General features: G+C 43.1%; 1 long non-coding RNA gene across 1 annotated transcript; it reads left to right on the top strand.

The window, feature by feature from the left end:
* Positions 1–4,627: 4,627 nt before the first annotated feature.
* On the top strand, positions 4,628–8,468 carry LOC107053228. The gene is made up of 3 exons (XR_006939163.1): positions 4,628–4,667; positions 6,270–6,369; positions 7,012–8,468. It is a non-coding gene; the product is annotated as an uncharacterized LOC107053228 (long non-coding RNA).
* The last annotated feature ends 3,796 nt before the right edge of the window (positions 8,469–12,264 follow it).

Raw genomic sequence — 12,264 nt, 5'->3', positions numbered from 1 at the left:
TAAATTTATGTTGAGTGAGCTGGCAAAGGTGATAGCCAAACCACTTTCCATCATCTATCAGCATTCCTGGTCATCCTGAGAGGTCCCAGAGGATGGGAGGCTTGCCACTGTGATTCCCATCTACAGAAAAGGTCGTAATGAGGATCTGGGGAACTACAGGCCTGTCAGCCTGACCTCAGTGCCAGGAGAGGTTATGGAGGGAGGTCTCATGGCATGTGCAGGACAACTGGGGATCAGGTCCAGCCAGCATGGGTTCATGAAAGGCAGGTCCTGCTTGACCAGCCTGATCTCCTTCTGTGATCGTATGACCAGCCTGGTGGATGAGGGAAAGGCTGTTGATGTAGTCTACCTAGGTTTCAGCAAAGCCTTCTACACTGTCTCCCACAGTATTCTCCTGGAGAAGCTGGCAGCCCGTGGCTTGGACAGGTACAATCTTTGCCGGGTAAGGAACTGGCTGGATGGCCGGGCCCAGAGAGTGGTGGTGAATGGAATTAAATCTAGCTGGTGACTGGTCATGAGTGGTGTTCCCTTGGGGTCAGTGCTGGGGCCTGTCCTGTTCGATATCTTTACTGATGATCTGGATGAGGGCATTGAGTGCACCCTCAGTAAGTTTGCAGATGATGCCAAGTTGGGAGGAAGTGTTGATCTGCCTGAGGGTAGGAAGGCCCTACAGAGGGATTTGGACAGGATGGATTCCTGCGTTGAGGCCAATAGTGTCAACGGTTTATGGGCTGATTCGGCCCAGTTCCGTGACTAGCGGGGTGGAGAGGACCGTTGGATCTGTGCCCTGGAAAAGAGAAAATAAAGGGGAAAAGAGAGATGGGCCCCAAAAAATAACAGTGGCAATGATCTGAGGAGAAACAAACTAATTTACTAAATGAGATAACAGAATGCAAGATAACATATATATCTATAATACAATATAATACTATATAATTAGAATTGAAGCTAATAGATCAGATATAATGAGAGAGAGTGTCTGAAAGCTGAAGGCCTTACTCTAATACTGAGGCGAGATGTGCGGTTGGGACGAGCAGAGGGGAGGAGAGCTCACACACTGCTGAGACCAAAAAAAGGGGAAGGGAAATGACCTACCAAGGCCTTTTATCTGTTCCCCATTAGCAGAAATGATAACAAAACAGCAACCAGTTCTCTAGGGAACGTAGTAATTCTCTTCCAGGACAGGTGCCCGGACCTGTGGCATTAACTCTTTAACTCCCAGGCACTACATGATGTTATGATGTGGAATACCAATAGCCAAAAATCGTAAAACCATGACAAATGGGATGAAGTTCAACAAGACCAAATGCCGGGTCCTGCACTTTGGCCGCAACAACCCCAGGCTTGGAGCAGAGTGGCCGGAAGGCTGTACAGAGGAAATGGACCTGGGGGTGTTGGTCGACGCTCGGCTGAACATGATCCAGCAGTGTGTCCAGGTGCCTAAGAAGGCCAATGGCATCCTGGCTTGTATCAGAAATAGTGTTGCCAGCAGGAGCAGGGAAGTGATCATCCCTCTGTACTCAGCACCAGTGACGCCTCACCTTAAGTACTGTGTTCAGTTTTGAGCCCCCAGTACAAGAAAGACACTGTGGTCCTGGTACATGTTCAGAGAAGGGCAACAAAGCTGGTGAGGGGTCTGGAGCACAGACATTATGAGGAGCAGCTGAGGGAGCTGGGATTGTTCAGTCTGGAGATGAGGAGGCTGGGTGCCACCTTATTACTCTATACAACTACCTGAAGGGAGACTGTAGTGAGTTGGGAGTCAGCCTCTTCTCTCATGTAACTCGAGGTAGGACAAGAGGGAATGGCCTCAAGTTGTGCCAGGCGAGATTCAGGTTGGACGTTAGGAAATACTTCTTCTCTGAGAGAGTGGTCAGGTGCTGGAATGGGCTGCCCAGGGAGGTGGTGGAGTCACTGACACTGGAGGTATTCAAGAAACGTTGAGATGTTGTACTGAGGGACATGGTTTAGTGGGAAGTATTGGTGATAGGTGGATGGTTGGACCGGATGATCTGGGAGGTCTATTCCAACCTTGGCCATTCTATGATTCTTAAAGCTACAGTTCTCTTCTCAAAGAAGCTGTAGCCTCAGCCATTTGCTACCAGTTATTACGTTACATGGGCTGTACAGTTCGGTTTCTGACATATAATTAAATGTTTCTGAGCTCCTCAGGGAACATCTGGCTTTCCTTCTGGTTGCTTGTGAGGGAACTCCTTACATATGATGAAGTTCTGCACCTGCTGCATTCGCCATTTCTCAGCCATGCAGAATTCCCTTTCTGGGGTGTTCTTTTGCTCAATGCCTAGAAAAACGTGAACACTCACCATCTGAACTGCTTTAGGTCCTTTTAGTAGTCATATTATCCAGTGAATTCCTAGAATAAATGCCGTGGGTTTTGTCTTGTATAAATTGTTTTGTGGTTTTAACACTTATCTAAGAGAAGCTCATTTTTAACAAAGATCATTTTTAATACCGCATTGAGATTCAAGATTTTTCAGTGCCTTAAGATGTAATGCTCACATTTCCTAGCTCACATTATAGTAATTAAGGCAGCACTTGTTTAATCCTTCTCTGATATTAATTAGTTCATTCTGTGCATTAAATATACTTGAAAAGTACTGACGCCGTTATCCAGCAGCCTTCTTAACTTAAGACTCAGCTTTGTCGCAAGGTAACCCTGCCATCTACTGGGAAGTTTTTAGTAATGTTTTTTGCCTCTATGGGAGGCAAGATGGGAGAGGGATGTCTAAAGATTTACCTACAGAAAGGGCCTTCTCTCTTCTGAAAAGGACAGAATGATTTCCTGTTGTTTGGGGGAGGTGCACTTCTGAAACGCTCAGATGATGAGTTAGTGGAGAAGACATCAAGTGTGTAATAAGAAAGGGCTTTTCTTTTCTCTCTTGCACCACCAACCTTTTCTCTGTCAAAGCTTTCTGAAGCTGTCATTCTCTCAGTTTCCTTTTTGGTCATGTCCCAGGACTAGAGGGATGGCTGGGGAGTCTTCTGGCCTCCCAGGTCTCTGCATGTCCAGAAAAGCTAGGAGCTCAGTGACCAGCTGGTGTGGCATTGCTGCTTTTATGGACAGGAGGTTTCATGTGTGTAGGTCTGATTTCCAGTTGAGTGTGGACCTGAGGATCATGAGGTATTCATCTGGGGAGATGGGAGAAGCAAGCATCTGGATAGAACAACAAGAAGCTGTTCTAGGAAAGTGGTGCATGTGTCCATGTTGCACATATCCACTTGTGGGTGACACTGTGGAAGAGGTGCTGGGGCTGCCTGGGCTCAAATAAGGCTAGTTTGTCCTCTTCTCTCTGTGTTACTTCACAGCTGGCAGGCTACTGGCGTCAGGAAATAGTCTAGTAACAGGGTCTTCCCAGCTTTCTGAGCTCACATTCTTCTCTCCCTATATATCAGTGTAGCAGAGAGGCACAAAGCAGCTCCTTCAGCATGGTCAGTCATATACAGTGTTTTGTCTGTGCTTCTGGGAGCTCCATGCATTGAAGGCATCAGAGCCAACATCTCTACTTACCATAGGCCCATTCCATGTCACACTCTTCCCATACTCACTTCTGAAGGTGAGTTTTGCTTTCGTTATTCCACAAGATAGTTTTTTTTCTGCTCAGATTTAAGCCTATAACTTTGTATAAAAATCAATCTTAAGTGCAAAAGGGATTATCTCCTCTGAAAGAGAGAAGAGCAAAACCCAAGCCGAAACAGTAAATTAAAGCTTGTCACATAGAAGAGTCAAAGGAATTTGTAAATCATTTGACATTAGGTGCTAAGAACTGCAGGCTATGTCCCTGCTTAATCAGCTGCCATGCAGAGATTTTCAGATAGTTTTCTCTGTGCCCTGTAGCCAAGTACATGCAACTGCACCAGCTCAGCTGCAGCCACATGTGCTAGCATGATGTCCAGTGCTGGTGAATAAAGTTAACTGTGACTTTAGCTGTGCTGGCCAGGACACAGTGCTTGACCAGACTCACATCTAGGCATTCAGTGTGGGGTATCTGCATGGGGCTTGCAGCAGGAGTTAGTTTTGATGTGCCAGCACCTGGCAGTGCAGATATGCCAAAAAAGAAACTGGCTTTGCAACCATGACAGATTTCTACTAGCAAGCAGAAGATTCTCCACAGTAATATTTCAAGTGTCAACAGCTTTGCAAATGAAGTATATTAAGGATCTACCTTAGTTAAGTTTTTTAAGACTAGATTAAAAAGCAAGCTACCACAGGCACATAATTTCAAGGATTATCATGCAAAGATAGAGGTAGAATTGAAGTGTCTTTGGTTCTCTTTCACCTACTGTTTATCAAAAGAGATAATATCTCTTGATCTGTTATGGGGGAATTGATGTAACTTTTTCTTTTGTAGCACAAAACACCAATTTTGCTACCTCCTCTTCACTAAAGCTGTCATTTTACAGCTTACCTCCCCATGGAAGGACCTTGAATTGGGCTGTGTATGGGAACTGTTGAATCACGGCCTGAACCTCTGATTGACCACCTGAGGCGAGCACTGAGTCAGCCCTGGGAGCACAGGTGAAGGCAATTCAGCTGTGTGACCAGAAGGGGTGGAGCCTGGCTGCACCTCTCCTAGACCCCATTTAAGGGCTGACTGCTGCTGAAGAAGGATCTTTCTCTGGAGATTGCTCCTCTTGGTGTCTTTTTGGTGAGTCCGGGATATGGGTAAGCTTTCCATTCATCTGTGATTATCCCTCTCTACCGTGATAATCTTTCTAGCCTGTATACTTATTGACCTTACAGGCTGGTATATTAGATATCAAAAGAAGAAAAAAAGCTAATTGGCACCATCGCATTGAATGGTTGTTAGTAATATTTCAGTTTTATCCTTGTTGAAAAAGTGATTTATTCCTACCATATATTGGAAGGAAGGAGGCTTGACACAATCATAGACTTACTTAAATTTGAGCTCATAAACACTTTTGGTTAGTCTTATGGAGCGTTGACTCCTACAATATAATAGATGGCAACCTTAATTGGCTAGGTTTCAAAGACACAGACAAGTGAATATCATTTATCTACAATTGAAATGAGGTGATCTGTTTCAGGAGTGGGACCATCAGGGTCAACCTCACAGCTTTGCAGGACAATCTTTGTATTAGTTGTAAATAGGGGGTAGTTCTGCCAGGATAATACACAGGAACTCCTCAAGCTGTTCGTGATCAGATGAGAAAAATTAAAAAGGATTTTCTAATTAATTCTTATTTTCAGCTTCAGCACTGAGCAGGTACTGTTTGTATTTAGGTTTCTACTTAGGAGAAAGGGTGGGATAGGGCGGTGCAGGGTACTGTCATGTTGTTCTATGCTGCAGGGAACTCTACATCTTTTTTGTGCATTGGGCCACCTGGTATGAGTCAGGTTACTACTTTTTTTTTTAAAACCACCTCTAAACATTACATTTGTATGGGAGCTGTTGGATCATGGCCTGAACCTCTATTTGACCACCTGAGGCAAGCACTGAGTCAGCTGCAGGAGCACAGGTGAAGGCAATTCAGTGGTGTGACTGGAAGGGGTGGAGCCTGGTTCCACCTCTCTTAGACCCCATTTAAGGGCTGACTGCCACTGAGGAAGGATCTCTTTCTGGAGATCACTCCTCATGGAGTTTTTGTGAGCCTGCAACACTGGTGAGCACCTTTCATTTATATCTGATTAGCTTTTCCAACATGGTAATCTTACCAGCCTAACTTCTCTGTATACTGTATAGCGTCTGTATACGTATTTACTGTACATTGAATTATTTATTAGGCAGAAGTCTGATTTTAGTCATGTCTACATCCTAAAGGGAACAAAAAATATTGTGGTTTGACTTCTGTCATATCGTGGTATAGTGTATGCAGCAGGTGTAGGAAAAATGGATTTCATCTCCATAAAGATCAGCTAGTGTCTACCCCATGCAGAACATTTCTTTTTCTCAAGTACCTTCTTCTCTTCTGATGGTTTTTAAAAGCTCACTAAAGCTTCTTCTTCCTTCTCACATTAAATTTAACAGTTAACAGCTTTCTGATATTTTTGTCTTTCTTTTTGTCTGTGACGTAGGTTGATTTTACTGCCTACTCTCATTGTTCCCAGTCCTATGTTAACAAGTCATGTCAGGAGAAATTATAACAGATACTAGCAGATTGTCTTAAAGGGAGAAAGTGGTACCATCTGTTAAGATAAATGAAACTGCAAGAAATTCCAAGACTCGTAGGCTGTCAAAATATTCATTGTTGCAGACTTATATTGGGTAATACTTGTTTGTACTTTTCAGAGTAGATGGATGTACAGAACTTTGAAAGACAGGAAGAACAGAGCAAAGCACCCACCTGCCCAGCCTCCCACCAGTAATCCTTGCTGATGCAACTGGGAATGTGAGTGATTTGTTTTTCTTCACATATCCCTCAGCTCCAGCAAGACCTGGAATTAAATTTTAGTACCACACCTGTATATGTTTTAATTAATACATCCAGAGGGGCTGGGTGCTTTGAACGACTGGGCTCTCAGAAGGGTGATCTGTCTTTAGGCAAATCTCTTCACCGTTTCACCTGAACTATAGTTTATACATCAGGAAAACAGGGATAGTAGCTTCATAGATCATAGTGTAAGTTTTAGGAGGTCTTTGCTGGATGTTCTGTTGCTTGCATATGCTGTGTAAAGTATTGTTACCTGGAATTTTCATGCAGTTATTTGGTTACTGAATATGAGATTCTTTTATTTTTAATGTATCAGTGAAATCAGGGCCACAATTTCTATACATTAATAAGTAAACATTTCAAACAATGCCAATTTGTAAGAAAAATAGTAGTTATATACACACACATAGAAGACAAGTGATGGACAAAGCAATTTCTCCCTCTCTCCCCCCCAAATCAATGCCACTGCTTGGGGACTAGCTGGGCAACCCCACCTTTTCCCCCAGCCAATTCCCCTTGGTTTTATAGTTTTTTCTTTGGTTTTATAGGATTTTTTTGCATGATGTCATATGACATAAAATTCCCCTTTGGCCCGTTTAGGTCACAGCTGCCCTGGTTCTGTCCCTTCACTGCTCCTTGTGCTCCATAGTCCTTCACTGGCAGAACAGTATGAGAAGCTGAGAAACTGCAGTGTCCTTGGCTATGTACAGCACTGTTCAGCAGTGAGTAGAAACATCATCATGTCATCAACACTTTTGTTCTTCCAAAGCCAAAACATAGCGTCATACCGGACACTGTGAAGGACATCAGCTCTGTCCTAGCTGATACCAGGTTGCATAAATACGATGAACTGGAGCTGACTTAGTCCAAATATCAGCAACTAATATACTGTATGCTGGTATCAAACTTTAATACTGTGCATATAAGGACTTCCAGCAGTAGTATCACTTCATGTATTAAAAGCACTGTGTTCTCTTTCTATCTTGTGTCTCTCCATGTTGTTCTATTTGATGGCCTCAAAGCCTATGTCCTCTCAAGTCACATCTGATTGCCTTGCCTGCTTAGGGTGGCCCATAGGTTCATGTCTTGTGCTTCAGAATTTATAATTAAACTATTTGTCAGTGTCTGAAAAATTTCCCTTGTGCGACTGTGCTGCTCCAAAATGAACTGAATAATCCAGTCTGAGGCAGCAGAGGAGAAATGGGCACCCCTTCTTCTTGCCTGGGACAGCGTCTAACATCTGGAATCAACCACCATACCAACACTACCTCCGGAAGGTGTGTGGTGAGACAAACAAATCACAAGCAGGAGATACAGTTCAGCTCTGGAGAAAAGCATATGGAAGCTCTGAAGTGTTCCAGAAAAACTGCACGGAGATGTCACTTTGCATTTTCCCTTCCCTTAGGCAGATGGATGGTCTCGCTCTGCACCTTCTGAGTGATGGAGCTTGGCAGTGTAGAAACTGAGTGCTGACTCTGCCCTGCTCACCTCACCTGCACCACACCACGTGCTTTGCATCAGCATGGCTCAGAGGATTGTGCAGGAGTAGTCTGTTACAGCTCAAAGTCTTTTTGGTACACAAGCTGTGTAGTTTGATGTAAACAGCCACATTCTTGCTTTTAACATAGCTTCACTGCTGCTGTTCTGAAGGCAAACCACCTCAGCTAATGTGGGGACTTACTCTATGCCCTGTAGCCATCATCTTTTCAGACATGCTACAGGGTTCCTAGCCTGGGGCTGCGGATCCCTTTATGCAACAAGGGAAGTGCTCCTAGGAGTGCATAATCCACCCTGGATTTTGCTCTCTAAGCTCCCAGCTGAAAAAGGAATCTACGTAATAGGCATGTTGTAAAAATATCTGCTCTAGATATATATCATTCCAATACTATGGCAAACTTGAACAAGCAGAAGCAGTGCTGCTCCTTGTTTTGTTCAGATGCTGCTTAAGTCCTGACTTATCTTCATGTTGACATGCAGGATCACATACTAGCTTTAAGCTTTTAAGAGAGTGTTTACTAGCTAATCTCACTGCTGCTTGGCATCTTTCTTTCCCCAGATCCAGCCTCAAAGTAAACTGAATTGGCTACAGTATTGTAACACTTCAGGTGTGTTTGTAGGCAATAAGTAACTGTGATAACACAGGGTTATCACAGACCAGGGGGAAAATGACCCAGGAATAGTAAGCTGCTTGGTCACACGTGGGCTCAGGAAAAGTTTATTTTTCTGCAGCAAAAAGGTGGAGAGGATTTCTGCTCACCGTCAGCTTTCTGCAGTCTTACAGTTGGTAAGTAAATGGATATTTTATGTCCTCCAAAATGGGAAATACTGGGAGGGTAAATGGGCTCACCACAGCTGTCAGGTTCGGGGGAGCTGCAAGGGAGCGCTGTCAGGGCCAAGCTGTGAGCTGTCGGAACTGAATGCATGGCAAGGCAGCAGGGACATGTATGCATTACATCATATGCTTTGCTTCCTTAAGTGTGGGAAACTTTTAATACTGGCCTGTGAAATACATCTGTTATGTTATTTCAGATTCAGCTGTTTGCTTTTAGGCTGATGGACTTCAGAAGAGAGCGTGGCTAGCAGAGTCTGTGAAGGAATATTATTGCTTCATTTAAATGAATATAACCCAAAGAACAAATTTAGAGGAAATGTGTGCATTTTGATGGATGTGCAAGCCAGCTCCACAGGGGACATTTAAAACAAAGTTGTTAATCACCTTTTGTTGCCAGTTGATTGGGAAATGGCTGTAAATATTTGATGATAGTGCAGTAGAATATCTGCCAAGTGCTGGTTGGTGAGACTTGGGTGCTCAGTTCTTCTTTAAAGTGAGTCCTTTGCACGTGAAGGAAAACAAAAATTCATTCAAAATTTTCATCAGAAGGATGAAAATTAAGCATCTTGGTCATAAGCTTTAGTTTTCCTCACAACGTTCTTGCTTTTTCTCTGACAAGGTGAGGTGTGATGGCTACAACTCCTTTGCCACCTGTGGAGATTATGCCTTCTTGCGTCAGAAGCTTACTGTGAGCCTGACGGAGCTTTGCATAAGTAACAGCAAGTGTTTTGGAGTAGATTCTGACAAAAAGCCATACAACTATTTACAGAAATAATTGGAGTCCTTCTATTTTGTACAAGCATCATTCCTGTTCAGTAGTGGAGGAAGAGTTGCTTTATTTACTGTATGGATGGCTCCGTGACAATACAACAGTGAAGGAGGATGTATAGTAGATTAAAAAATCCCATAAAGTCCTTTCTGCTAATTGAAAAGTGATCCACAGTGACTGTAGGATTAAGAAGGTGTGTATAGCTTTGTCCAAGCAAGTAGTGAAGACAATGGCTTGGTAACAAGGTAGCTAAAGCTTTTGCAAGGTTATTTCATAGACTGTAGAGCAGCTGTTTGGTTTTTTTCCTCTCCACTTTTTCCGTGTTTTTTTTTCTACATGCTGTTTGTATAATGTTCCCAGTATTTATAAAGAAAAAATCATCAATAAAGGTCTTCCAAGAACTAACATCACGTCACTCACAACACACTCAGAGCAACAGAACATCACAGTACAGGCAAAACATCTTGCAGGAAAAAAAAAAAAAACACAACCTTTCCTTGAAAAACCTTTCCTTGAATAGTTTTACTTATTCTTCTCTCCCTGTCTTCTTCCATGATCAGCTTAGCTGTACTCCACAAAGCCATTCCAGTGGAAGAGCAGCTTCACTCTGCCAAGCCCAGCAAAAGAGAGGATACAAATGATGTTTTATTGATTGTGGACTGTCTGACATTGTGATACTGAAAGATGGTCAAGGTTTTGTCTCCAGTACTGTAATTTACTACACAATTTTTGTGGCCGTGTTTTGTGTGATGACCAAGCAGTTCTCTCGTTTTCTGGGTGATGGGTTAGATTTCCCTCTGTCCATCCATGATCATTCCAAATCAGTGATGTACGCAGTTCAGCACGACTTAATCAACTTTTAATTAATGCTTTTAAAACTAGTAAAAAAATCATACTTTATCCTCCATTATTGCCAGGTGTACACTGGCACAAAAGGTAAGAAAATTCAGGAATGCTTCACTTGCATGGGGAATGGTCATGCAAATTTCATTCCTTTCTGCTCAGCATATATCTGTGCATGTGTAGATCCTCTAGACTCATATTCAGAGCCTGGCAGCTTGGTACAGCACCTTTTTCCATCACTTGGTTATGTGATATGTGACTGCTACTAAATCATTTACTTGCAGCACATGGTGATAGCAGCTTATCAAGAATTTCACCATGAAAGCTGTAACTTTGAAACTGTGCATCGTCATGAAAAAATTCTTCCATGCAGCCTTCTTACAGCCAGCACCTTTTCAATTAAAGTTCTCCTAACTTCATTTGCTGCTCTCTGCTCTTAAACAACTTAATTGCTTCAGTGGTGGGCTTGTATGCTCATTGACAGTCGTAGGAAACAGAACAAAAACATCCAATAACTTCAGGCCCCTATCTACGGTTATCCTTCCAAGCAATTTTATATAGGCAGCACTTTCTGATTATCAGCATATGCAGCTGTTTGAAAAATAACTGTTCCCTCAGAGGGTTGATTTCCTTCTTGCTCATTTTTTGCTCATTGCCGAAGAAGCTGAACCGGCCCTAAGGAAGGCCCAGCTTACCAGGTCAATTTTGCAAGGCAATTGTTTTTAAAATAGAACAGACACCATTACAAAACAACTTCTGGGAACATATGGGTCTCTTATAACTACCTGTGAGTAAACATGTTCTGAACGTAAATCTGAACTGTGGGGCTGCTTGGTGCAGTCAGAAAGCTTTCTAAATAGTTTTAATTTTTGTATCAACTTTAAAATAGGAAAATCCAGCAGGTTTAGTGAGACATGCCTTGCCTAATGTATTTTTTCAGCTGTTAAGCTCTAGAGATGGACTATCTCGGTAGGATAAATGTCTCTCTGAAGGTAATTAACCCACTGTGCTCTGTACTGTATTGCCTGTACAAGTTTGTAGCTTGCAAACAAGCGGTCAGTTGCCTTAGCAATGCATTTCACACGCTTCTTGTCACAGAAATGGTCCTTGAGGCACGCAGCTCATGCCTCCCAGGGCAGCAGGACAAGCACAAACCTGCTGTTCTGAGCACGGGCTGTGGGGTTTGCAAGAGTAGACCATTTCTTTCTCATCAGTTCTTTGCCAAAAACAGTAGTTTGGATTTACAACCAAAACAATCTATCTGAGGTAGCTTATGCTTTATGCATTTTCTGGAACAGTCATGACATATCCGCAGAGAGATGAATGTTGGGTATGTAGTGAAGTGCAGTTCCTTCCCATCACCACTGTGCCTCTAAAGCTAGGTCCTGCCAAATGCTTCCTTCTCCTTGAAGCCCCAGCTCTCAGCAATACCTAGAATAGCTTTTATATCCCCATTAGGCAAAATATTCCTCTGGAACTGCCTCCAGTTTCTGGCTTCTGGCCTTTGACACACAGCAGGACAGGCCCTGGTAGAGCTGAGGGTGCTTCCCTCAGGGGAAGAGCACTTCTGCTGGGCTAACTGCCGGCATGGTGACAAGTCGGTACAGCAAGGGCAACCCATGAATTTACAAAGCCAGGAAGGGTTGTGCTAATTTAGCCCTTTTCTACACTGTTTGTCTGTGTGGCTGTGAGTGTACATATGCGGACTCTCCATTTCGATGGTAGGCAGGTTGCTGCAACACCTCATTCCCTCACTTGGTTTTGTGGCTCATGACTGCTGCGAACTGATTACATCTGCAGCTGTTACCAGCTGTTCTAACTTATAATTCAGTCTTGTTAGTCATTTGCTATGATGTAAGCAGAAAACAAAACAAAAGAAAAAAGCAATTTGTTATCAAATCATAACACT

Source organism: Gallus gallus, chromosome 4 (assembly GCF_016699485.2).
Source record: "Gallus gallus isolate bGalGal1 chromosome 4, bGalGal1.mat.broiler.GRCg7b, whole genome shotgun sequence".
In the NCBI taxonomy this organism is placed as follows: Eukaryota; Metazoa; Chordata; class Aves; order Galliformes; family Phasianidae; genus Gallus; species Gallus gallus.
Note: the sequence above shows the minus strand (reverse complement) of the source record. Positions and strands in the feature narration are given on the sequence as shown.